This window comes from Triturus cristatus, chromosome 9 (assembly GCF_964204655.1).
Source record: "Triturus cristatus chromosome 9, aTriCri1.1, whole genome shotgun sequence".
In the NCBI taxonomy this organism is placed as follows: Eukaryota; Metazoa; Chordata; class Amphibia; order Caudata; family Salamandridae; genus Triturus; species Triturus cristatus.
This window is the reverse complement of record NC_140592.1, coordinates 269,540,793-269,568,196: the sequence shown is the minus strand read 5'-3', so window position 1 is coordinate 269,568,196 and position 27,404 is coordinate 269,540,793. Positions and strand designations below refer to the sequence as shown.

General features: G+C 50.1%; 1 long non-coding RNA gene across 3 annotated transcripts in view; it reads left to right on the top strand.

The window, feature by feature from the left end:
- The window catches only part of LOC146797735 (uncharacterized), a 203,887-nt gene that overhangs the window by 28,033 nt on the left and 148,450 nt on the right, over nucleotides 1-27,404 (top strand). For 2 of the 3 annotated variants that reach the window (XR_014968523.1, XR_014968521.1), the window contains exon 2: nucleotides 25,219-25,353. This is a non-coding gene — a long non-coding RNA (uncharacterized LOC146797735). Of the gene's footprint in view, nucleotides 1-23,657; nucleotides 23,777-25,218; nucleotides 25,354-27,404 lie in introns of those variants that run through there. The other variant, XR_014968522.1, reaches the window with a different exon arrangement.

The following is a 27,404-nucleotide window of genomic DNA, read 5'->3' as shown; positions in this document are numbered from 1 at the left end:
AACTCGAACCTTTTCTCTTCCAGAATTTTTTTTTATTGTTGCACTGTATGACAGAGACGTCTTTTACAGCAGGTCTCATGCCTTTTGCCTGATGATCCATAAGGTAGCTACCATAAGATGTATCCCTCGAGGATTGCATGTCTTTTCTTGGCATCCCACATCTGGAGTCTCCCTATGGCACCTATATCTTGTCAAACCTCACCCTTATAACACCAATGGGTTCTACATGAGTTGGTTGATGTCTCATATCCTTCTCTAGAGAGCATGACCTTTGTGGCTATATTCCACACACATCTATGAAGCACGATGAGCACGCTCTTAGACTAATAGGAAGTAATCTCCTTTAAAAGTATTTGCATCCCCGTCCGTTTGTCAATGTCATTTCTTTTGTTTACTTTACAGACACCCAGACATCATTCACGTGTATCTCATTCTCTAAAACTTTGCAGTTGGTCCTGAAGAAGGTGGTTTTCCCACTGAAACGCGCGTTGACCGCGACATTACTTCCAACACAGAGATATTGAAAACTGACAATCTTTTCACTCTGTTTATTTGAGAAATCTGACCAATCCAAGAGTTCTATTCCTTTCTCTCTTTTATATCTCCCTCCTACTCCTTATTGTATGAATGCAAGTATGAGTGATTAGTAAATGTTTTTGTATACTACAGATGTCTAGGATGTTTTTTTCTTTTTTCTTTTGTATATTAAATGTGTAATTTGTTTGTATCAAAATCCATAAGTGTAAAACTAAAAAAAATGTTTTCTTTTGTCTCAAGTTATGTGTAAATTATAAAACACAACAAAAGAAATAATAAAAATTGTCTGTTGTCTAAAAACCAAAATTGATTGACATGGTTTTAGTGAAAATGTAATGTAATTTATTTTATGACATTTTGACCGGGTATGCAGAATCTGAATAGATCAATATAAAAAGTGTATAGGCCGGTTTAGAGGTTTCTACTTCATTTTGCTGTGTTCTCTCCCTCCTCTAGGGCCTCAATTGAATTAGGGAGACCTTTTGCTTAACCTGCAATTTCATTAGAAGCCACATTGGCAGCTAGGTGATAGTCTAATAGGACTTTGTACATATCAGTATCTGTAGAAGTAAAATCAAATACAGTAGAAAAAGCATCCGGGGTAATTTTACCCCAGAGTCTTGTACTGTTTGTCAGGGCCTTCTGAGTAAATTTGGACCCCTTGGGTTTAGAGATCTGAATACATATTAGGGAGTGATCTGTCCAGAGAAGAGGTAAAGTGGCATTGCATGACAGAGCAAAAGAATTTGTGAAAATCAGATCTAACAGATTGGTGGGTTCAGCCACTATCTGTTGAAGTCCTAACGAAACTATGTCAGAGGTAAGTAGGGCTACCTCAGACTTGTCGGAATCTTCTCCATGAAAGGTGAAATCACCCAATAGAAGAAAATGTTGGGAAGCCAGGACACGGAGGCCAATGAATTCCGTGAGATGATGACTGAAAACTTTTTTGGGACTTAGAGGGTGGTATAAAAGAGATAAAAGAGTACCCCTCCAGCAGTCCTTAGGGGTGGTTTCAACTCTGAATGTACAAATGTCTGCCCATTCTTCTTGTAAAGTATCTAAAAGTGATATTTTAGTGCTATTTTTAAAGATGATGGCTATACCTCCACCAGGTCTACCCTGTGAGAAGTTGGCCTGATATGTAGTGCTCACTATTCTAGTGATCACTGTGTATCATTCCAAACGACCCTTATTGATGATTGGTTGTAAGTCAACCTTATAGACCAGCTATCCTAGTAGCGTGGATACGAGCAGTCTTAGGCTAAACTCTAGAGGGCGTGTTAAGCCAGCTGTTTACCATCACATATACCCCTTGAACACCAAGTGAAAGGACACCACACAAGTTGTTATGAAAATAAAAGGATATTTATTTATAACAAGACTACCCTGGCTCTTTATGAGTCAGGGAGCTAAGCACACTACAAAACTCTTAGGGAAATACTTCAGTTGCACAATTTACACAAACGCCCGAGGGGCACGAGAAACCATCTACACTAACAGTGAAATGCGAATGGTTAGAGTCTGGAGGTACTGATTCCGGAGTGTTCCGATCAGTGGGACTAAACGAAAAAGGAACTGGACACTTGTAGAGCGAACCTGCGATGGAGCACCGAGATGCTCGAGTTACCTAGCCCGGAGGCTGCGGCTGCGTGAAGTTCGGCAAGATGTCGGGAGTCCTCGTGTAGTCTCAGGAGCCTGAAAGAAGAAGTTGCTGGCAGGCGACCAGTGACGATGTTCAGAGCGATCCAAGCCTGGATCGGTGATGAAGGAAACCTGAAAGCAGAGGGGACTCAGTTCTCAACCGCTAGCCAGCGATCGTGTGGGTACCAGGGGGGTACCGGCTGAAGTCACCTCGACCAGGTGAGTGGGTGACGTCGGACTCGGCTGTTCCTCAGACCAGGAGGCGCGGCGGCGACCAGGATGGAGGGCGAGCTGTCCCACGAAGGTGTCTGCTGTCGATGATGCTGGGCCCAGGAAGGGGCAGCGGATCTTGGCAGTGGCAACCCAAGCGGGGGAGTCAAGATGGCGTCGGGAGTGGACCAGGTGGGTCCGTGGTACTCCTCTGTTGAAGGGGAGCAAGAGCCAGTCTGGAGCAACCAGACCGGTGATGCAAATAATCTTGGAGCGTCGTGAAGAGGGCCACAAGCCGGTCGGCAAGTGGTCGGACAACGCTGGGAACAGCAAGAAGCGGAAGGGCCCCCACGCAGATCTCGTGGATGCTGGGGAGACAGACTTCGATGCTTGAGCTGCTCAGGGTTTAGGGCTTCTCAAACCCTAGGTGCACTCACTCGAGGGTCCCTCGGTGGGCGTGCTAGATAAGCGTCGTGCAGGTTCTGAAGATAGCCGGTCCCGCAGGTCTCGTCACACCTACGACTCTCAGCTGGGCTGATGAGGTAGGTAAAAGGTCAGAGATGGCAGGGAACTCGGGTCTCGTCGAGCTGGGCAGTCTTGATCCGTAGGAGACGTACAGCAAAGCGCAAGCGCTTAGGTGGTGCCTGCTGGTGCAGGGTGGCTACTCCTTAGCCACAAGGGAGAGTCTTCAGAAATAGTCAAGAGTTCCTTTCGTGGAAAGTGGTTCGTGATTCGGAGTTATCCGATTATCTGATTATCCAATTTGGGAAGGGGACTCGCTCCTCCCTTTATTCTAAGAAAAGGGGCTGGCCCGTGACTAGGTTCTACCTATGGGTGGAGCCAGGAGGGGGGTGGTTACACCCCTATCCTTTGTCCGGCTTCGCGCCAGCTCAGGGGCTGGTGTGCCCCCAAAACTGGTTTGAGCCGGGCTATGCACAGTGAGCACCGGGGTGCCACTTGCAATCACCTTCCTTTCAGCCCTGCCTACCTGGGATACACAAACCCTGTCTGGGATGGTGCTAACACCGCCCTCGACAGGAAACCCTTTGTCCAAGCTCCCCTTGCTGGAAGGTCCCCCAGCAGCAGGAGGTCAGACTTGTGTCTGGTGGCAGCATCCATTTTGTGATGCTGAGGCTTGAGTCAACTTTAACCGGGGTTCAAGGTTACTTCCATGTCGTGTCCCTCTAAAAGGGGGGAATGCTAACCCCGTCGCCAGGACTGGCGAGGGGTTCGTATTCCCATTCGTATGACACCTTACTCGACATGTGTAGGTGATGTGATGCCAAAGTTAGCAAATAACCGCAAGGATTATAATGCATTAAAAGTAGTTGGCCCGCGTCACCATGGAACGGCTATTAGGACTTGGTTCCGCAAGCCGTCGACGGGCTCAGCTCGCGCCAGAGCACCGTCCCACATGATTCCCTGCACTCTGCCTTCAGGATTGATAAGGCCTGCTATAGGAGTGACTGATAGGAATCCATGTGTCCATTTTAGGGTTTAGGTGTAGGAATACTACACCTACAGCAACGGGTGATTACACCACGTGGCCCCAGCTGTCGTGCAGCCAGTTGTGTCAGATTTGGGCGGCCATTCCAGGGGTGGCATAATACATGCTTCAGCCCCTGGTAGGCCCTGGGTACACCGATGCCCTGGATACCTGTGGTATGCTGAGACAGGGACTGACAAGGCGGCCCAGTTCCAATTAGTGGATGCACCTAATGTACATGTGTGTTAATTTCGAGAGAGAACAGCTAGGCTGTGGGTCTGATTGGCAGGCCCACAGCCGGAGAAAGTCGTAAACCAATGAAGCAAAAGCAAAAAATCTGGGTGATCATAGGATTGCAGACCCTACTCTCCTACATACCCTCTCTGTCAAGTCTCCTCATCCGCTAGTTGTCTGGGAGAGGTAGCGATTTGGCTGGTAAAGCAGTGGAATTCAGCCAGGTTTCGGTAAGGAAACCAATGTCAGATAACCGTGAAGATAGTAAATCCAAGACTTCAATCGTGTATTTAGGAAGAGACATGGCATTACAGAGGAAACCAGAGATGTGAGAGGAAGTGGAGAAGGGCGATTGTGATGAGAAAGGAATTTGAAAATTTGGCGGGAAATTGATGCTCAATGGAATGTTAGGGACTGTTCGCCCACACCCAAAATCCTCATAGGTATGTAGAAATGTACATTTTAAACAAGTTATAGGCCCTTCTAACTGAAGTGGGAAGATAGTTGTGCAGGAAACTAGTGCAGTTGGAATATTTGCTGCCAAGCTTACTAAGTTGGTCAGCAGAGCAGATAATGCTAGCCTGATAGCAGTGTTCTAATGCAAGGGGAGCAGGGTCAAGGGCTCCTGGCGATGAAAGGGCGTGGACGGGTGCAAACGGGCTTGCCTTAGGCGCTTCTTTGCGTCTGGCTCCATACTAAGGAGGTAGATGTGGCCTTGTTTCAAGACTCACCTTTCAGCTTCAGACACCAAGAGGCTCCACTCCTTCTGGTACCCGTTACAGCTTCATATACCTGGCCACACCAAAACCAAGGGGGCAGCCCTCTTATTCAGGCACAGATTGCCACTAGTGGTGGACTCAACCCATGTCGATAGAGATGGTAGAGTGGTTGAGGTACGGACTCGCATGGTCTGTTGGCCACTCATCTTTTTCTCCAATGATAACAAGGAGGATTTATACGGCTCCCCCTTTCCATTCCTGGCTGGCTATGCTCAAGGTATGCTTATCTTATGTGGGGGGGGGGGGGGTTCAATACAGTTTTGTACTTCACCTTGGACAGTTCTGTAGCCCGGTTCAATACTTGCCTGATTCCCTCGAACCTGACCTAGGGCATACATGATCTCGGCTTGCTGGACATTTGGAGGGAAACCCATGTGGGGGAAAGGGAACACACAAACTACTTATGTCCACAAAACACATACTCTGATTGACTTTTACCTAATAGCCACTTCTCTCCAATCAAGGGTGCTTTCGGCTTCTATTGGAACCCAGATTCTTTCTGACCACTCCACAGTATTCCTCGTCTGAGACACTGTCACACTCCCGCAGTGAGTAACCCCACAGCTGTATATTAACAAAATGGCATTAGAGACTTAGTGTTATGTGACTCCATCCAAGAGTCTTTGGAGCATTACTTCAGGGAAAACAGTACTGGGGAGGTTTCCTGGTACACCCTTTGGGATGTTGCAAATGCGGCACTGAGAGGGGAGCTTATTAATCACAGAGCCACCTTCATCTGATTAGCTAAGACCCAGAAGGCAGACCTGGAGACTCGTCTGTCCCATTTTGAGACCCAGCACAAGGCCATGGGCTCCAACAATATTTATAGGGACCTGAGACAGGTTCGGGGTGAATTAGAGCAGCTTTACATAACAGATGCAGCGCAAAAACTATTGTACATCAACCAGAAATATTATGAGAAAGGGGATAAAGTGCATCGGTTGTTGGCACATAAACTGAGGTGGAAGCAAGGCAGAAACCATATTTCCGCTATTAGAGACAAGGCGGTTTCCAATTTAGACACAACCGATATTCTTGGTCTCGTTAAGACATATTTTAAGGTGCTCTACCAAGCCCACCCTCCATCGGCATCATCTCAAGCCCATTGTTTGCATGACTTTCCCTTCCCACATGTGGACCCTGCGCAGGTCCGGAATTTGAAAGATCCCATAACCCCAGGAGAGATGAAGTAGACCATACACCAATTGAAAGCTAACAAGGCCCCTGGCCAGAGAGGTTTTCAGTGTCTTTTTACAAAGCTTTTTGTGAATTGTTGTGGAACCCCTCCCCAAGATCTTCAATTAATTTCTTGTCACCAAATCTGTCACTCCGACCATGTTGGAATCCACTGTAACCCTATTGTTGAAACCGGGGAAAAGATCCGTTGGCCTGCTCCTCATCTAGACCGATTGCCCTGTTAAACTTTAACATTAAAATCTTTACCTCCATCTTAGTCTCCCGTCTGCATTTTATCTGCCCGCTATTGAATGTCTAGTTGTCAGTCGGGTTTCATCCGCAATAGTCAGGCTCATGATAATGTGCGATTGGCGGTTAATGCAATTGATGTACCAGAATACTACAAACAACAATTCTCCTTTTCTCGCTGGATTTGGAGAAGGCATTTGATTGAGTGGATTGGGGGTTCCTTTAGGCAGTTCCCTTTAAGACTGGGCTGGGCCCCCATATGACTTCAAATTTGTTGGCCTACTAAGTATCCCTGACTGCTTTAATCAGAGTCAATTGTGCTCTTTCTTCTCCGATACTGCATGGCAGGGGCACCAGCCAGGGGTCCCTCTGTCTCCACTGATTTTTGCTGTCCCGATGGCGCCACTGGTCCACCACATTGAAACAAATCCATGGGATTTAGGAGCTTGAGGTAGGTGGTGAACAGTACAAATTGGCACTTTTTGCGATGATGTACTATGTTTCCTCACGTATCCTGAGACATCACTTCTGCAGTTATTAGACAAACTAAAAAGATTTGAGGAAGTCTCAGGTTTTTGTATCAATTATACAAAGTCCACAGACATAGGGGTAGCTGATCCAACCCATAGCATTCACACTTTACTCTCCACCTTCGGCTTAGCTTTGTGGGGGCTACCTCCCTGCGCCATCTGTAGATCCATCTGACCAACTCCGTTTATGAGCTCTACGATCATAACATTCCACCAATGTTGAAGGCCCTACTTAAAGACCTCTTCCGCTGGTGCAAGATGGAGATATCCCGGCTAGGCCGAATAAACCCTGTAAAGATTAACTATCTGCCACACCTAATGTACATTAAGACACTTTGCCCCTTTGGGTCCCCCGATAGACTATTCAGCAAGCCCAAAGGCAGCTACTGCAATTTATGTGGCAAAACTCCACTTCCCACATACCGAATACAATACTCTAGAAGAGAACACTAGATGGCGGATTAGGCTTCCCTAACATACAGCACTACATGCACAAGGCCCAATTGCAATCTGCCCTGGATTGGCATCACGCCCCCTAAATGAAGCTTTGGGGCTCCTAAAACAATAATTTTTGGCCATTATGTAGTTGAGACCCTGTGATCGATTTCCATATTCTCAATGCTACCACAATCCTCTCTAAGCTACTGCAACCGCAATACGGTTGATTGGGACAGGATCAGCCATAGTCCGGTGTTACTCCTCCCCACAATAGTGCATAACCTGGATTTTGTGTCAGGCACTATCGATGGCCACTTTGCGGACTTGGGAAGAGGCGTACCCTCTCTATTGGGGGACCTCTGTCATGATGGAACCACCTTAGATAGGCAAACTTAAAGGCAATGCTTCCATCTGACCTACTCAGATGAATTCCGCCTCGACCAATTACTACACTTGGTAAACTCACTCGCTGTGAAAGCCAAATGTAGTAGAACCAAGACTACCCTGGAAAATGTTTTCAAGCAGGGGCCACTATGAAGGGCATTACCCGCCTGTACCTGCTTTCTGGGAACTTTTCCAGCCACAACAACATTCATATCAGTCACGGTGGGAACTGGGCGTGGCTTAACGCGCGATGGAAGCAGACGTGCCCGGGTAGAGCTCCCACTTGAGCCCTCCTGCCCCGGGTCACTTATCCGCGAAAAACTACTCTGCACTGCCCGTAATTGCTGGCGGGCCTGCTACAAGACCTTCTCCGTGCCCTGGCCGATTTTGACGAGCATCGGCGGTGGAGCGCCGCACCGACCCTGGCGGCGGGACTGCGGCCGCCTCACTGAGCGCGCGGCCGGGGACCGCGACTACGCGAGCCCGCGGCCTTGACTTGTTCCTTGGGCCTCGATCTGCGGCCTGCGGGGGAGTCATTGCGGCGCCGAGCGGAGGCCCGCGACCGCTGCGGGGGAGCCCCGGCAAGGCAGACGACGCAGTTGGGGACACCTGGGGGTCCCCCCTCCCCCATGAAGAGCCAATAGACGGTGGTGGCGGACAGGCGATAGCCCGGAGGAAACACGAGGATGCTGCTGGCGACACCCGGATTCCGAGTGAGTCGCGTGCCTGAGGCCCTGGGAGCGGCGGGGAGGACCCGGAGGGGTGCTGCGCCTGGTCGCTATCACGTGTAAGAGACTGCCATCGAGCTACTATTGGGCTGAGAGGGACTTTGGTACGCAGCAGCGGAGGGCCCCGGGCCTACGAACAGACGCACGGGCTTTGCCTTCCCCCCACGCTCTGGCCTGGTTGCGGCTGAATTGAGGCGCCTTTCCTTCTCCTGGCTTCCTGCAGGCCTTCAGCCGCAGGGGGTGGACTTGCACTGGATGGAGACTACAACGCTGAAAGGCATAACAACACATATCGCCGCCACCCGTGAGCCCTGAGACCGCTGCTGGAGCGCTAGACTGGGCCCTCAGGACGCACACGGCACAACCCCGGCGCCGCTGGCCGCTGCCGGGGGCGAACACGAGAGCGAAGCGGACAAGGGACGCAGGCGCGACCCACACCTTGGAGGGAGTCATCAAGCGCCATACCGGCTGCGGCTGGGCTCGTCGCTGGTTGGGACCCCTAGAGCCACGGTGACTGCGCCATACACCACGTGGCCTGGCAGATTGGGGCGACGGAGCCCGGCGCTGTGCTGAGGTGGAGAAGTGAGCCGCTCCTCACCCTTGGAGTGGGATTGGATCCGCGACGAAGGCTTCGACGACGCGGGGCCGCTTTGCCGCGCGGGACGGGCCCCTGCTCCTCTGTGACAGGGAGGAGTGCCTTGCACACACCACCGGCTCCATGCCTAGAGGGGCGCGAACGCGCACCGGACCGGGAGTTGCGGCAGAGAGGGGAAAGCACGAGAAAGCAGCACCTAAGATGGATACCGAACACGTGGCGGCGAAACTGGATAGCGTTCTGGCAGCCATGGAGAGGATGGAAGAGTCCCTGCAGCAGACACGCACCTCCCTGGAGACCCGAATTGATAGCGTGGCAATAGACTTAACCCACCTCCGAGCTGACCATAAAAAACTGCAAACATGCTCCTTTGTTCTGCCTGAGGTACACTCCCAGCGGTGGCCATGCTTGGTGGGGTCTCCGCGTTCTGGCCAGGGCTGATGTTGTCTCCCTTGATATCCTGCCTGACCGCCTGGCATGACCCGGACTAGAATATTTGTCTATGTATTTGCTGTGCCGCATGTGTGTAATTTGCTATTGTTGATTGCGGGGGTGGATCTGTGGGGCCACTTAGGATCGGGCCAGGGCTGGGCGATTCCCTTCAGTTTGCTGTACGTATTGGCGGGCGGGGACTAGGACGGGACTGCTAATTATCTGATTTATTTGCACATTTGGAATGGAGTCTCCCCACCTACTGCTTTGCTTGCTACTTCAGTTGTGCTGATGATATTCAGGGTGGGGGATGCTTATGGGGCTGTGGTGACCGGGAGTATGTAAAATTTCCTCCTCCTGCCTTCTCTGGGAGTCGGAGACTGGGATGTTCTTTCCCACTCTCCGGACTCTCTTTCCTACTTGGGGTTCATTTGGGGCGACAGGCATGCCTATTGGGGGGGGGTGGGCCGTGGCCTTCCGCTGGTATGCAGGGTGGGGGGATGGGATGTGTTCTATGTCTTTTCTTCGTCTCTATGGCCCTCTTTCTCTTTCTTTCTCTCTTCTTCTTCGGTGTCTTTTTCTTTTATGCTTCTTTGTTTCTTCGGGGTCGGGGTTCAGTGTTAGTTGGGAGTTTATTGTGTTCTATCATTCTGTGGTATAGTGTTTGCTCTTAGTTCCCGGATGGTGGCCACCTGTTTCCTCACAAATGCTTTCCTATATAACGCCTCCTTCTGGAAGCTCTGTGAACGGTGATGTCTCTCCTGGTCAATGTTAGCTTCGACTCCTTTCGTAGTTCACTACATTGTACTCGACAAAATCATAAAATTAAACCTTTTCTTATCCTGACATTATTGTTCTATGTTCTACAATGTCATAGCGGCCGGCCCCGAGGGGTTGTAGGCAGACGCTGTGTATTGTGCATTCACCGAAATAAAGGTTTTAAAAAAAAAAAAAAAAAAAAAAAAAAAACTGCAAACACGCACAAAAGCGCTGGAGGACAACATGGCGGACATCGAGCCAGCGACGAAACGGACGGAAACAAAGGTGCAGGACCTCCTGAATAGGGTGGAATTATTAGAGGGTAGGGCTGAAGATGCGGAGGGCCGGGCACGAAGAAATAACATTCGCCTAGTGGGCATCCCGGAGAAATGGGAAGGGGCGGACCCTGCCCGCTGCCTTGAGGACTGGCTGCGAGACCTGCTACCGGACAATACGCTTTCCCCGCACTTTGTAGTGGAGAGAGCCCACCGAGTGCCCACGAGACCGCTCCCCCCGGGCTCTAACCCTAGACCGTTTCTTCTTCGAGTACTCAACTATAGAGACCGCGATGCCATACTGCGCGAAGCCAGGAACCTAGGGAAAATCACCATTGACAACGCAACGGTGATGTTCTTCCCGGACTACACGGCGCGAGTGCAGAGACAGAGGCACTCCTTCCTGGCGATAAAACGAAGACTGCGCGAAGCGGCCCTCAAGTACTCGCTACTCTTCCCAGCCAAACTACGAGTGGTGGCGCGCGACAAAACATACTTCTTCGCGAGTCCTGAGGAGGCGGAGGCCTGGCTCGATGGGGGAATGCCGGACGCGCCGCGAAGAGCGCTGGGAGCTGCCGCAGCGGAGAGGGTAAGAGGATCAAGACAACGGCGCCGCCGCGGGTCGCCCATGCCACCGTCGGTCCGGGGAGCGATGAGCCACTCCCCACCGGTGGACCTCGTTCAGCAGGAACAGCGGGATGCCTTGCGCAGGGTGGCGGAAATCAACAACTCCCCGGCGCCGTCGATCCGTCCGGACGCTAGCCCGGCGGTGTCCTCAACGGATGATGAGGAGATCTATGGCATCCCGGACACGCAGGGCTCTGGGGAGCCCCCGGAGGTCACACCACAAACAGCGGACCTCTTTGGCTGAGGGGACCCGGTGGTGAACTGCCGCTTGTTGCGTGACACTGGCCTACCTGAGTTCCTGCTTGGTTGCCCCTAATACCACTAGACCTGCCTGGGGCCCCCTGCGCCCACACAGTCGATACTCTGGGGGACTCGCCCACGGAGCTGGACACTGTAAGTACATTCTCCAATTATAAACACGTGGTGCATTCACCCACTTAACAGACATGCAAAGGTGCCTCGCGGTGCTTAGTTGCCGGCTCGCTGCCATAGGTACCGTCCGGAGGGGGACGCGCCCCCCCCGGTGCCCCCGCCCACACTAAACGGACAACTGGGCGTACAGCTGCCACGGCCTTGAACAACAGACACTAGATGCCCGCCGGCCAGCAGTGACATGCACACCCCACCCGGGAGGAATGCAGGGCACTTCCTGGACTGCATAGTTTTGGTTACCGTTAAGAGATAAACCACACAAACCCCCTAAGACTGTATAGTTCATGAGCTCACTCGAGCGTTTGGACGGCGACCCGTTGTGCAGCCGACCTTTTGGTATTCTGGACCTTGTTATTGCCATGTTCAGGCTTTATATGTTCCCTTTCTTTCCTCTCCCCCTACCCTGCTGGAGATCAAGTCACTGCGCACACAATACTCAACTTAGCTGCACGATGGGTGTGGGCTGCTGGGCATGGGGGACCCTTGAGAGGGGGGCCACGCCCTGGGGGAATGAGGGAGATGCGCGCACACGCGACCGCTATGGCTAATATACAAATATGCACCTGGAACGTCAGGGGGATGCACACACCGGCTAGGCGTTATCATATCTATTCATACCTAAAACGGCATAAAGTCAGCATAGCGCTGCTCCAAGAAACCCATTTGAACGGAGCCGAGGTGCGGGCGCTCCATCGTAGATGGCGAGGGCAGCTGTATGCTACGGAATACTCCTCCTTCGCTCGCGGAACACTGATATGGATCCGCCCAGGGACCCCGTGGGAAGCCACTGACACTGTAGTGGATAGGGAGGGCAGATATACAGCTGCGCAGGGCAGGCTGGATGGACAGTTTATTACTCTGATGTCCCTCTATTCCCCAAATGTTGATCAGGGCGGCTTCCTGGCGCGGCTATCAGCGACCATGGCGACTTGGCATGCAACCTCGTGGATAATAGGGGGTGACTATAACTGCACTTTAGACATCACATTAGATCGCTCCTCCCCGCCCCCAGCTAACGCCTCTACCAGGGGAGCAACGAAAGCGCTGTTGGAATGGGCCGCACAATGGGATCTACATGATGTTTGGCGACAGCGCAATCCGGGGACGCGAACATACTCCTATTACTCTGGTGCCCACGACCTGCATGTCCGCCTGGACCGGTTCATGGCGTCCGCTGACCTTCTGCCCCACGTGACAGATACGCAGTACATGGGCCGCACGCACTCGGATCATAACCCGCACTTCATGTCCATAGCCTGGGCCCGACCACACCCCCCAGTACCTACATGGCGCCTACAGCCTGCGCTGTTACTGGACGCGGCTTTCCGTGATGCCCTGCTCGAACGCGCCGCGCAATACTTTGAGGATAATGCCGGTACGGCGGCCAACCCAGGGGTGGAGTGGGACGCCTTCAAGGTAGTAATCCGAGGACACTGCCTACACGCCCAGGGGCACGTGATACACCAGCTGGAGAGAGACTTAACTAGGCTGGAATCGGACTTGCTTGCACGAGACGAGGGGGCTGTGGATGGGGACGGGGACCCACTACACGAGGCACACACGGAACATGCGCGCCTTTTGGAGCGACTTCGGAATGTCAACTACGCCGCGCACTCGGCGAGAACACATCACCTAGGCGACAGACCGGGCAAACTGTTGGCGTGGCTGGTCTCGCGGGACGCCCGCTCAACCCCGGTGACGGCCGTGCGGGGGGAGGGGGGGGAACTAGTGTACACGCAACTTGGCATACATGACGCTTTCACTACCCACTATGACGCATTGTATCGCTCTCGCCTATCAGTCCCTTACTCTGATATAGCCGACTATCTCTCCCCCCTGCCGCTACCGCAACTGACTATTGCGCAGCAAGACGAGCTTGGAGCTCCGCTGGAGACAGACGAGCTCAGAGAAGCCATCTTTAATCTATCCAATGGCAAAACCCCGGGCCCGGACGGGCTACCGGCTGAATTTTACAAAACTGGCTCGGATATCCTTGTCCCGGAGTTATTACGAATGTACGCAGCGGCGGCGGAGGGAGCTGCTTTGCCCCCAACGTTAAATGAGGCCACACTGGTCTCTATTCTCAAGCCAGGCAAGGACAGCACGCGAGTGGGCTCTTACCGCCCGTTGGCCCTGCTGAACACGGACTATAAAATCCTAGCTTCTGCGTTAGCCAGGAGGCTGGCCCCTCATGTACCCGCTCTGGTGCACCGGGACCAAAATGGATTTGTCCCCACACGCCACACTTCCTACAACATCCGCCGCCTCTTTCGGGTTCAAGAATATGCCACGCAACAGTGGCCGAGGGCGGGATGTCTGATACTGGACCTGGAGAAGGCCTTCGACTCTGTCGAATGGCCGTACCTGAGGGCGGTTGCGGAGAAATACCGGCTGGGGGGGGGGGATACAACGCCATGATTGACCTACTTTATGGCAGACCGACTGTCCGTGTCCGTACGGGCCGCCTCCTCTCTGATGCCATCCGGGTCCGCAGAGGCACCCGCCAGGGCTGCCCGCTGTCGCCATTGCTGTTTTCACTGGCTATGGAACCCCTGGCTGCGACGCTCAGGGCGCACGGACTGGAATGGGGAATTCCATTGGCGGATGGCCTGCACGCGGTATCTCTATATGCAGACGACCTGCTGCTGTACGTCAAGGACATAACTGCCATCCCCGCCTCCCTTGCCGATATATTCCGCACCTTTGAGGAGATGTCGGGCCTGAGGGTTAATTGGGCCAAGTCGGGAGCCTATCCCTTTGGCCCAACGACGCCTGAATGTGACGTCCGACTGGGAGGGGACAGGTTGCAGTGGCATCCCACCACCTTCCGCTACTTGGGGATCAGAATCTACAGGACCCCAGCAGACGTCTTGGATGGGAACCTCCTTAGAGCAATCGCGTCTGTTCGAGCGCAAGTTGGCTTCTGGAACACCCTACCCCTTAATGTGCCTAGCCGGGTGGCAGTGACCAAAATGATAGTGCTGCTCCGCTTACTGTATTATTTTGCAAATCTGCCTCAGTATGTTCCCGTCAAGCTGTTCCGTGACCTGGAGGTGTTGCTGCGCGGCCTCATCTGGAACAAGGGGAGACCGCGAGTAGCGTTGGCTAAACTTTACATGCCCACGGATTCCGGGGGCTTGGCAGTCCCTAATATGGAGTTGTACTACCTCGCGGCGCAGATGCAATGGGCGGCGGGATGGCTGTGCGGCAAGCAGCTTGAGGACACTACCTCGCATGCGGCTGCCTGGACGCGAACACAAATTAATACACTGTTCCATCCAATAGCCCGCATGCCCTGCCCCTCCCAGATCTACCTGGCGGTGGCGCGCAGATGTTTCCTGCGGTGCCTTCACCTCACGCGCGCGACTAAGCCATACGCCCCGGGTTTGCCACTCTTGGGCATGCCCGGCCCGATGGGGCCGCTCACGGAGGCCCACTTGGCTGGATGGGAACAGGCGGGAGTGGACACGCTAAGCGATCTGTATGTAGATGGCGACTGGCTTACGTTCGCCGCCCTGGCTGAGGATACGGCTCTCCCGGCGGGGCAGTTCCTCCTACATGCCTCCCTCATGCACACTCTCACGACTTCCTGGGGCGACATGACTGTGGAACCCCCGACGCATACCTTCATACAATATCTGCACATTATGGGCAATGGCGCACACGTCATACATTGGCTAGCACAGGCGCTACAGGCACACTCGCAACCATCCACCTTGGCACTGAGGGAGCGCTGGGCGGCGGACAGGGGCAGAGACTGGACAGACAAGGAGTGGGCGATGATACTGGCCAGCCCGACCAACATTCCACGCAATCCTCGCTTTAAAGTCATACAATACTACATTCTGCAGCGTGCATATCTCACACCTGAAAAGATTAACAGATATTTCTTGCGGGCTGACGCACTTTGCCAGCGGTGCTCGCTACCGGGAGCGGACCTCTTACATATGCTATGGCACTGTCCTGGTATACAGGCATACTGGAACGGCGTACTGTCACTACTTGAGCGCGGTGCTGAGGCACGACTACCACGCACGTGGGATGCATGCATATTAGGCTTATATAAACGCACAAAAGTAAACAAAGCACAGGCACGCTTTTGGGACATGGGTCTCATAACGGCCAAACGCCTGCTCACCAAGCATTGGAAGGCAGCGACCCCCCCGCACATCAGACATTGGAAGGCCTCCTTTGTTAACTGGGCGCAGGCGGAGAGTGCGGTGCTTCTCCGTGAGGAAACTGCAGGACTCCGGAAGTTCCCCATCGCCCAGCTTTGGGATGACCTCCTCACAGCCTTCCAGGTGGCCTGCCGGGATCGAGGGATAACCTGAGTCTTTGGAAGACACCGCTGCCTTGCTAGCTGGGTGGCGACATCCCTGAGATCATGACAGAGTTGGCTCCCGACCCCCTCTGCTTGCCCCCTAGCGCCTCTCACTTTTGCCCTATAGGAAACTGCTGTCGGGCATCATTTGCGATGCGACCATGGCGCGCGCGCGGGGATTGCTGCTGCCGCAGTCTGAAGCAGCGCGCACGGTACACGGTCCCCGGGCACGGGCTCCAGCGGGAAGATATGATCACTCCACCCTACTCAGAAGCTCCCTCCTAAGATACAGTGGAATACCTTATCCATACGGGAAAAAGACTGCGGGCGCAGACGCTGCGGGATCTTGGCCTCTCTGACAGCCTCCTCTCCCCCCCCCACACCCCTCCCCCCCCCCTCCGGCCTGCTGCTTAGCGCGCCTCTCATGTGGCCCAGCTGCGCCCCACTTGTCAGCTGCTGTCCCCTCCAATTCTAACGCAGAATGATCTCCTCCTCCCCCCTCCCCCCTTACCCTTGCCCCCACCCGAGTTTACGACCCTAATCCTGAACCCCCCCATAGCACTACACACACCGGGAGCAGTCTGGTTGTTGGTTACGCTCCCTAACCGAACCCCTATCTAACCAAAGAAAACAACTGTTGGAAGTGTTATCCGGCGCCCCCGAGGCGTGGCCCTACCTAGCGTGCCCTGAAGAGTACTGATGAGGCAGCAATGACGCATACTACGCGCAGGAGGCGGTTACGCCCGGAAAACACGGAACGATCCCACTCGAAGCGCATAGCGTTGCATACCAGACATACTCAGGCACTCGACGGCTTGGGGAACACACCGCTGGGGGGACGATAGCGCGCTGAGTACCGCGCTTATAGAGCTGAACTGCGAAGCTACACACTGGGCTCGTCGGATATAAACGCTGACATATATGTCTTTGTGAGCTATACTGCGACCTCCTTGTCGCGCTCCAGCCAACACCATAAACAGGACACCAGTGCTCCGCTGCCCCGGAGACCTTGGCATTTGGGGGCAAACTCGATGCCTTGCGCGACTCCCCCTACGGGCCTGGATGTCAACTGAAGACGCCGCATTGTGGACTGGAACACAGCGCCATCTTCTATTGCAGGTACTGCGCTTCAGATGCACCACAACAAAACACAGAAAAACACCATAGATCCACTTTTACACAATGTACGCGCCTGATTTCTATACAAATGTTCACCTGTGTATCACCGCCGGACCTCCGGGTTGCCGGCTGAATGGCTGTGTCTTACCACCCGGACATGTGTATCATTGTCTCGCTGACCCGACACTTTGATTAGTGAACGTACATTGTAAAAATGATGCAACTGCGGTTAATAAAGGTTTTCAAAAAAAAAAAAAAATCAGTCACGGTGGGAACAAGCCCTAGGCACAATGTAGGAATGAGCCCCTTTTTAACATGATTATCCCCACTTTTTGCCTGGTAAATGATGTGATTTCGACTGAAAGTGCACTGGGTTCCTGTTAACCGGGAACCCTGTGCTAGAGCTCTTTTCCAAAACTGCACAATTGTTCCCCCAATTTGCACCCTCTGTAAGTCCCTAGTAAATGGTACCCAGGGTCTGAGGTACTAAAGATGGCTCTTAAGACCAGCAGCACGAATTGTACCACACTAAGGGACCCCTCACCAAGCATATGCAAGACTACCATGGCAGGCTGCATGTCTTGGGGCAGACAAAAGTGAAAACATGACGGTTGGACCTGGCCCTTTGTGCAGGGTTATCCACTAAACCTTTTGCCTTCCTCCTGTGTTTTTCTGACTTAATTTGTTTGGTTTTAGGACTTTTGGCACTTTACTACTGCTGACCAGTGCTAAAGTGCAAGTGCTCCCTGTGTAAATTGTATTGATGATTTACTAGTAAGTCCCTAGTAAAGTTCACCAGCTGTGCCCAGGGCCTGTAAATCAAATGCTGCTAGTAAGCCTGCAGCACTGATTGTGCCACCCATATGAGTAGCCCTGCAACATGGCTCCGACCTGCCACTGCAGTGTCCGGGTGTGCAGTTTTAAACTGCCATTTCAGCCGGGCAAGTGCACCCACTTACCAGGCCCAAACCTTTCCTTTTACTACATGTAAGTCACCCCTTAGGTAGGCCCAAGGCAGCCCCAAGGGTAGGGTGCTACATATTAAAAGGTAGGTCATGTGCTGGTGTGTTTTACATGCCCTGATAGTAAAATACTGCTAATTTCTTTTTTCACTACTGCAAGGCCTATCTCTCCCACAGGGGATCAAATTGAGAATGCCTTAAAATATATTTTAATTGTTATTTCCAATTGGGAGCAGTTAGAGATTTGGAGTTTGGGGTCTCTGAACTCACAATTTAAAAATACATCTTTTGGTGAACTTGGTTATTAAATTGTGTGTTTGAAAATGCCACTTTTAGAAAGTGGGCATTTGTTTGCTTAACCTGCCATCTACGGTCTGCCTGTCCGCAGATTACATGTCTGGGTTGGCTGAAAGTTGGGCTCTTGTGCATTCACTCTAGAAAGTCACCCAAAGGGAGCTGTGGTATACCGTTCATATCCTGATGGATCACCAGGCTAATGGGCCTTCCTGAGCTAGAGTGGTGGGAGGAGTTGTCACTGACACCTGAATAGGGCTGTGTCTGTCCTCACACAAAACTGTCTCCACCCCACTGTAGTGTGTCTGGAGCCAAGTCAAAGAAAGGCAGGGCCTTGTTCACTACAAAGACTTTCCTTTGAAGTTTGCCATCTTCAAAGGCATAAAAGGGAATAAGTATTGGACCTCTGACACCCCAAAATCAGAACACTTCTGGACTGAGGACATTCTGCTAGGAAGAGTAGCTGGATGCTATAGGGGATACAGCCACATTGCCTGTTGCTTTGTTGTGCTGGCCTGCTTCTTGCTGTTTCTGGATTTTGGACTTTGCTTTCTACATCCTGCTTCCAAGGTTCTCCAAAGGCATGTGCGTGCTTGCCTCCTGTTAAGAAGCCTCTGGGCCATCACAGACTTCTCCTACCAGGGACGTATATACCTAGGCTGTCCGGAATTCGGTTTAAACCGAATCTAACTGACACTACCCTACCGGATGAAAATCAGCGCACTCGGTTTAAACCGAGTGTCACAGATTTTCATTGCTGTATTACAATTTTGCGAGAATCTCCCCACTTTTAACCGTCGCACATACAGCCGCAACCGGGCACTCCACAGGTCTTTAAAAGACCATTTGCAAGTTAATGAGGCCGTTAATGAGGCCTCGCTGTTATTTCACCCCTTAAGAGCCCCTGCAGCTCCCACCGACGGTGCCCGCCTCCGGGGCAGAGGTCCCTCCGTGCGGCAGAGCAGAAGCGCCTGGAGCGTGGGAGGAGGGGCACGGGCAGAGAGAGGGGGCGCGTGGGGCACCAGCCTCCCCCAAACACGCTCTGCAATGCGTATGGAAGGCAGGCGCCTAGAGGCGGGCAGTGCGCATAGATGGAAGGCGCTGTGCCATCCTCCAATTGACAGGCGACGCATCCCGGGCTCCAGCAGTCCAGATCCGTGGGGTGGGCGCTCCTGGGTCACTTCGGGGGCAGGCGGTGGAGAGCAGGCGCATCCTGACCGGAGCAGCAGGGAAGAGAGTAAAGCCTCGCATTTAGTGATAGTATTACTTCATTATACATTTTTTTTTGGTGCTAAATACTGCAGATTATGCAGTGATGATCGGTTATGTGGCACAAGGGGCAAATCCATAACAATGCAGAAAGCACTATTACTGCAAAATCACATAATTCCCCTGGCTCTGCCCACAGCCAGGTACTCGGATTTCCTGCCCCCCCCCCCCTTACTCCCCCGGCCCGCAGGTTACCAATGCCGATGTCGTCAGAATGGCGATGCAGGAGGTCTAGAAGAGGTGAAAAAACAACTAAGCCTCATTAACAAGCGAATGGTCTGTGAAGTACTGGGGGCGGGGGGGGGGGCGGCGGCTGTGTGTGTGCCTGAAGCTAATTCAGCCCGGGCTGACGGGGGAGAGGGGGTGCGGGGTGTATGCACTGACCGCAACCTGCCAGGCCAGTTCAAACTCTTGCATCCCTCTCTTTCTCTGCCTGCCATTGCGCTCCATGCTTCTGAAAGGCGATAAAAACACACGTGAAGTTGCTTTCAAATGTCCGATCCTGCAGCAGCACACTTCCAAAGCACTGACAAGTGTGTGTGTGGGTGGGTGGAGCGGCACCCTGCTCCTCAGGCCGCCAGATGTTGCTAAAATGAGTATGTTTGGGCAGACATACATTTTTATCAGTAAAGCTGACCCCCATGGAATACTCTTAAATCCTAAAGTTGTGTTTCCCCACACCAAACCCTCTTAAAATATATTGCCCACCAGTATGGATGACGTGATTCATACACCTTGTAATCCTCATTGGCTTATGTGACATTCCCTGTAGACTGATTTACATACTTGTATGACTCATTGTCTCTGTATAATGTGTGCGTGGTGCAGAGTACTGACACACACTACACTGACATGAGTAGCGCTGTACAACAAATTAAATGCATATGGGAGAGGGGCTACGTAAGGATGAGGGGCACTGTTGGAGGGTGGCAGTGAGGGAATCTGAGGAGGAGGTAGTGGGAGGGGCTATGGAGCGATGAGGGGCACTGTTGGAGGGCGGCAGTGAGGGAATCCGAGGAAGAGGTCATGGGGTGGAGGGGGGGAGCTAGGGAGAGACAAGCAGCACTGGTGGAGGGTGGTAGAGAGGGAATCCGAGGAGGAGGTCACGAGAAGGAGGGCCTATGGGGAGATCAGGGGCACTTGTGGAGTGTGGCAGTGAGGGAATCCGAGGAAGAGGTCAATTAGGGGGGGCATGGAGGGATGAGGGGCACTGTTGGAAGGTGGTAGTAAAGGTATTTACGGAGAAAGAGGCTATTGGTGTGGCGCCAAAAAAGACTTTCGCATCAGCGCTAAACCCGGCCCTGTCATGGCCTTTCTGTTTTTGTTTAATTAGCAGTCTGGTCATACAGGCTACTGTGGAACATACTTTAAAGTGCGTGCTAATTATATTTACTGCTTTATTCAATGTTTTAAGTTTGAAGGTGATTTTACTATTGTGTTTACTGGGAAAAATGAAAGTGGAGCCCGATGGTGCCTGATATAGGGCTGGGGCCCAAGGTCAGCTGTGAGATAAGGTGCACTGGAGAGGAGTAGTGGATAATCAAACAATATTTAACAAATTAGATTTTGCTTCGGGGTTGTGCAAAAAAATTATGCAACCCTGATGCAAAATCAGGGCCTTAACAGACAAGAGAATGGGGAGCCGAGGTGTGAATGGCCAAAGGGCCAGAGCAACACCAGGCCCCCTGCCTGGCTCACATGGGGGGGAGAGGAGCTATTGTGTTCTGCCGTCTGTCTTACTACAGCCGCACCTGAGTACTTCACAGGTCTGATTTTTTGCTTAGTGATGATGCAAAAGGCAAGAAATGTGAGGATCTTCGGGTGCATATTGATAGTGATGTCAAAAAAAGTACATTGTACTGCATTCTTAGATTCCTACAGGAAAACATGACTGCTGTAGTGGACATAATCAAAAAACTCGAGTCAGAAAACACCCTGGTCTACCAAGTGTTCAGCATAATTGGTGTAGATGTCAAACATCTCCTCGAGAGTAGGCTTGGCGACACTTTTAGTGACTTTGGCACTGCAACATGTTCCCTGTTAGAATGCTTGCCACTTGGTAAGCAGAGAAGTGTTGAGGACCAATTCAGGAAATTTTATTTTACAATGCATGAGAAATGGCTAGCTATGATGCATAGAAATGTCCCTTCACCAACCATGGCGTTTGAAGCCAATGAAGCCTCACTTTGGTACTCTGCGCAAGTGTTAGATCCCTTCCGTAAAGGGGAATTTTCTCCAGACTTTGCGAAGTACAGCTTCATTTTTGACCGCTTTAACACCTCTGAGGGCATATGCACCCAGTTCAACACATATGTCGCAGAACCTGGCCCAGAGAATGTCAACCTTGAGGTGCGCCAGTATTGGCATGGAAAGCTACGTCAGTGGCCAGAGTTGGCAAATTGTGTACTGTCTGTTTTAGCGTTGCCAGTCTCAAGTGCCAATGTCGAGAGGGCCTTTTCCCAAATAAAAGTGTACATGGGTAGGAAAGAGAGAGCGCGAATGACCAACGATTCACTGAAAAAATATTGTATGGTGTACTACAATAAATTCGACTTGTAAAAATGTATTTTAACCTCATATACACTGCACATAGACTGTCTATATTCCATGCACCAATTAAGAAAGCAAACAATAAAAAAAGCAAAGCGTCCCATAGACACCGGTAAAACACCGTTTCAGTTGGTTTTTTTGGGGCGAAAATGAGTAACCACTGAAAAGCACTGTTTTTTGGAGGTTTTGAAATCACTGGAAAACACTGAAAAAACACCACCAGAATTTACCAAAAATAGAAACTGAAAACAGGAAAGCCTATATATACCTGAACTATTTTTTTCTAATGCCTAAACATATATAAAGATACTTGCTATTTTTATAAATTGGTGTGATTCTCCTAGAGTTGTGTGTGTCATATATTGCTCATTGTGTGTATTTGCAAATGTCTTCTCTGTGCTTAGCCCAAGACTGCTCTGCCACACTGCCCCCTAATAGAGTACTTTGGGATTGCACAGCAAACCCCTGTCCACTCATAAGGGAACCCCTGGACTCTTTACATGGTAAATCAACGTAGATCACATAAAGAGCCAGCTCCTACACATATCTGTCTCAGACTAAACCTGGCAGCGGTCAACATTGCGAGCGGCCAACACCTCCATTTGTATGCAACACAAGGCTATTTTTGATAAACTCCTTACAAGATAGTATCTCACCCTGGTTAGGTTGCATGCCATGGTAGGAACTCCTGATCTCTGCTGGTGGGGCTGGTACTCTAGGGGGACTTATTTGCACATATGGTGGGAATGTGAATATGTCAGACGTTTTTGTACGGAGGTGCTTCTGTTGAACTCCCAGATATGTTCAGTGACCCTGCCAATGGATCCTTCGGCGCTTCTGTTGGGAGCGGCTGAGGAAGATTCTGCCTATCCATATACTACTCCCAGGGGCAAGTTACTCACCTTTTTTCTGCTATCGACTTGACTCACTATAGCGCACACCTGGAAGGGCCCCCTCCTGCCAAGCCTGGCTTTGTGGTGGACTTTGATATGGTATATATACACAATGGGACGATTGACTGCTTTGGTTATGGACCAGATGTCCAAATTTGACCGTTTCTGGTCTTTCTGGGTATATATCAAGAGGGATAGGGCAAGCGCGAACTCTACCACCATTGTACCCTCTATCGTGCAACAGGCTTGTATGGCCGGCCTCTCATAATCTGATAGCGAGCTGGAGGGTTGACGATTGACCGCAACCCCTCCCTCCACCACCAATGCCCCCCCCCGCCCCTCCCCTGGCTTTGATGAAACTATGTAACGATGACTCAGGCTCTGTACATGTTTGAATTATTGGCTGGAATGTACTGCCCTAGGTGCTATTACTGGGCTGCCGCCCCTTGTACCCATGTGTCTCTCTTGCTTTCTCCTAGTGCTGTGATCACCCTGGAGTTTACCCTCCTATACCGCCCATGCTCCCATCTTTATCTCTGTTGTTTCTTTCCTTTTTTATGGTTCAAAACCCTATAAACAAAGGTTTAAAAAAAAAGAATGCACATGGGTTCAGAGACAGAGCTGTGAAAAAGGCCTTAATTTAGCTCAAAATCTAGCATTCAATAGATACAAGAAGTAATAATGATACTTATTGTTTACCGGAAGTGGCTGATTCTGTGTGCTTTTCTTTTCAAGAGTCTGGTGGTCCGGAAAGTCTCGCGGTGTAGGCTGAGCTGGGTTGGGCAGAGAAGGGCCCTAGTGGAGATGATGCACAGTAGGGTCGGGAAGGCGAGTGCAGCAGAAGTGCGATATGGTCAGTGCTTTGTTTAAGTGCCTTGTTTAAAGTGAGTGGTGTTCTAGATATTGTTATCAGCTAAATATCTGTTTGAAAAGACATGTTTTTATTTCTCACACGAATAGGGGAAGTGTTCTCTTGTGACCTTAGAGGCCCTCTCAAAGACGTTGAACGCATTTGGAGTGAGGGTGTCTTTCAGAAAAATGTTTAAAAAAGAATGAGAAAATGTGAAACTGTCAAAAGTATACATACTACAGTCTGAACGTGTATGGCAAAGTGTTAATAAAAGTAAACCTTGAAAATGAAAAGTATTATCTTCATTTCTGTTGTGTGTGGGAGAGAAACCAAGATCATACGTACACTTTTGGAAAAATGCGTGTAAAAGGAAATCAAGAAACAAAAATAATGAGAGGATGTTTAAATAGTAGTTACATGAAAAAAATCATCTCTTTTTACATTGCTAGAAATGTGAATACACGGTTTGCTGGTGAAGCAAAACTAGTGAAATGTGCATGTATGCCCTTCATGTCTATGATAAGCAATGAAGAAAATTGAATGGGAAACCTTTTTAACGTTATCAGTATTGAGAGTGACATAAGACTCGTGCGAACTGAAAAATTGATTTCTTGCTTGAAAACCTGCAAATAGAATTTTTTTTTAACATTAGTCCTGAAGGTGAGATAAGGAAAAAAAATCGGAAAATTGATGGTTTATAACATGGTGCAATGATGATTCTAAAAAGAAAAGAAATACATGTCAGGTATAAATTTAAGATGCCTTTTATATGATTGTGATTACTGCCCTGAATATCAACCATTAAAATCGCAAAACGTGTTGGTGTCATACCTTGACGGTGCAGGACTTACGAGACTTCTATAGCCAGCTGGGTTTCTCCCAGGGTGGTGACGTTGAGTGGTGGCGCATCCCTCGAGTGGTTGTCTCACTCGGGCTCACAACACTTGTATGCTCCAGGATGCAGGTAGTCTGCTCTGCCCAGGTCTGTGGAGGCTGAACTCACAAGGCCTCGTGAAGTCCCAGAAAGCCATGTTGTCGGCAGTGGCTGGCCTTGGGATTTTTCCGTTGTCCTGCCCTACGCCCACCTCACTTCCAACTTAAGAGGTGGAGAAGTAGACCGGTCTGTGGAAATTGGGATACAGGATTCGTTTTGGTTGTCCTGTGGCTGTCACATTGGAGCATTGCCTAGTTAAGAGCATGGTTTGTCTTATGCCTGTCCCAAATCCTCATAGTTTACAGTCTAGTATTTAACACCTGAACTTTCCAATCCAATATTGCACCCACCTCATTTCCTGTGATGCCATTATCTGCCTAGACCATATTTAAGGAAGACTTGTCTCGAGATGAATGCATCGCAGTGTAGTCTGCCCAAGCCCTATTTTTCGTCATGTGCATCACCCACTTGATGATTTTTTTCTCTCCCTGATTTTTTTCTTTTTCTGCAGCTGAAATCTTTGAGGATCCTACTGCTTGGAATCCTGTAGAGTACTTTCTCTACTCTTACTTAGAGTAGTTTTGGTGCCTTGCCTATCATCTTGTATTGTTCTTTATCTCCAATCAAGTACCATCGCCATTGCCAGGTGAGGTTTTTTGCCTTTGTGCTTTTTCCTCCCAATTGTGACCCTCTAGAAGAGACAAAACACCTTTCACGTGTTAACTTAAGTGGTGAGTGGCAGTGTGGCTACAGAGAGGAGTCACCCTTTTATCCGATAAACAAAGACATGCGAGCAACCTTCATTGCGTCCAGTCGTGTACAGTTGGCCGCAGGAAATTGAATGCTATTAGTGAAATGCTAAGGCTGAAAAGTTCTTCTGGAAAAGCCTTTAGGGAGATTGGCCATATGCAGAAGCTTAAATGTTTTACTGGTATAGTCACTTGGAAATGTTTAAATGAGCAACAGATCTTGAAATACAACTGTCTGCTAAAATATACCCTTTCGATATAACAAACTATATACTGGAAATAATGCGAATTTAATAATTATATACTATACTATATGAACCCCTGGTAATTGATATACTTAAATTTGTGCTTTAGGATTGTGATGTGCAGAGCAATTTAAAAGTCAGGTAATAAAACATAATTGGAAGAAATGCTGGGAAATGACCTGCATAAACAATTGCAGAGCAAGACTATAAATTCATAATGGCAACCGCCATACAGATAATCTCTGAATTGCAATTAAAAATTATATTTAAGATGCACTCGAAGTGACATTAAAGCAACCTGCTAGCGTATAATCTGTGATATATTTAACAAACGAAGAAATTATGAAAGAAGAGGATTAGAACATTTAAAAAGAAAGTTGCCAAAAAAGCACTGTGGTGTCGACTAACTAATTTACTTAATAAATAGTATGATTTTAAATAAATACAATTTAAAACTTGTTTTTTAAATGAGGTTCAAACATAGACTTCAGCTATTCAGCAGTAGGTGCTTGCATCCTAGCCCTCTTCATAAGCCTGTGCTGATTTGGCACAGCAGCCCGCCTTTGTGCTATTGTTTCTTCCTTGCGAACAAATCCGGTGTTCATCTATGAACGCCTCCCCAAGTGCTGGCAACTTCCAGCCCAAGGCTCCAGTCTCAGCCCAACATAGTTATATTAGCATCCAGAAGCCCTCTCCAAACTTTGTGAGATAGTCCATGGTCACTCAGGGCCGGCTTTAACTCTGGTGGCGCCCTGTGCGACAATCATTGCTGGTGCCCCCCAAATGACCATCCCTTCCCTGGATTCCCTCACTAACTCCCTTTAAAAGTGCCTTTCAAGTATCCTCCATAACTACTATCTCTCAGATTCATTTAGATTTATAGCCCCACTTATACCAGTGTAAGGTGTCAGAGCACTTTACATCACACACACAGTGCACAGAGACAATCATACATGTGTAAATCAGTGTATAGGAAATGTTACTTAAGACAGAGGACTACAAGGTGTAGGAGTCACTTGTCATCGATACTGGTAGTATAGTTTAAGAATCCTTGGTCTGGAAAAGCACAAATTCAGAATTTAAAATGTAACACCATTGTTAGGGGTTCTCTTTAATAATAAGAATTGATTTCTACCCAAGGGAACCCTTTTTGCAAGATTAGGATAATGAAAGACTGGGCAAAAAAACATATTGCTCTAAAATACACCTTGCAGTTTGCATGCAGCTCTTTGATGACAGTTAATGGCTCAGTGTTCTATACTAGAATTTTAACTTACAAACTGCAAGTAACAAAAGGATCACTCTGACAGAAGCAGTAACACACTGACCTATTTTACATTATATGCACTTTGTGATCTGCATGGTACACGTTCTTTGCAGCAGGCATATTAACCCCCTGTACTACCTTACAAGCAGTCAAAACGTCTCCTGACCTAGACAAAACTCTGGTCTCTCACCAGGAAGACTATTAATAACCGGAGTTATCTTGACATTTTCATTGATGCCTGAAAGTTGCTGGAGGCCAGGAACCAGGCAGCAGGTGCTTTAAAAATGAGAATATACTAGCAAACTAACGCCCCCACCCCAAGTCAGCACCCGGTGCGGTGGCACCGATCGCACCTTCCTAGAGCCGGCTCTGTGGTCACTCATAGGTGTTAATGTACACAAACCCCTTCCAGACTGTTACGTCCAGTTCAGTTTTA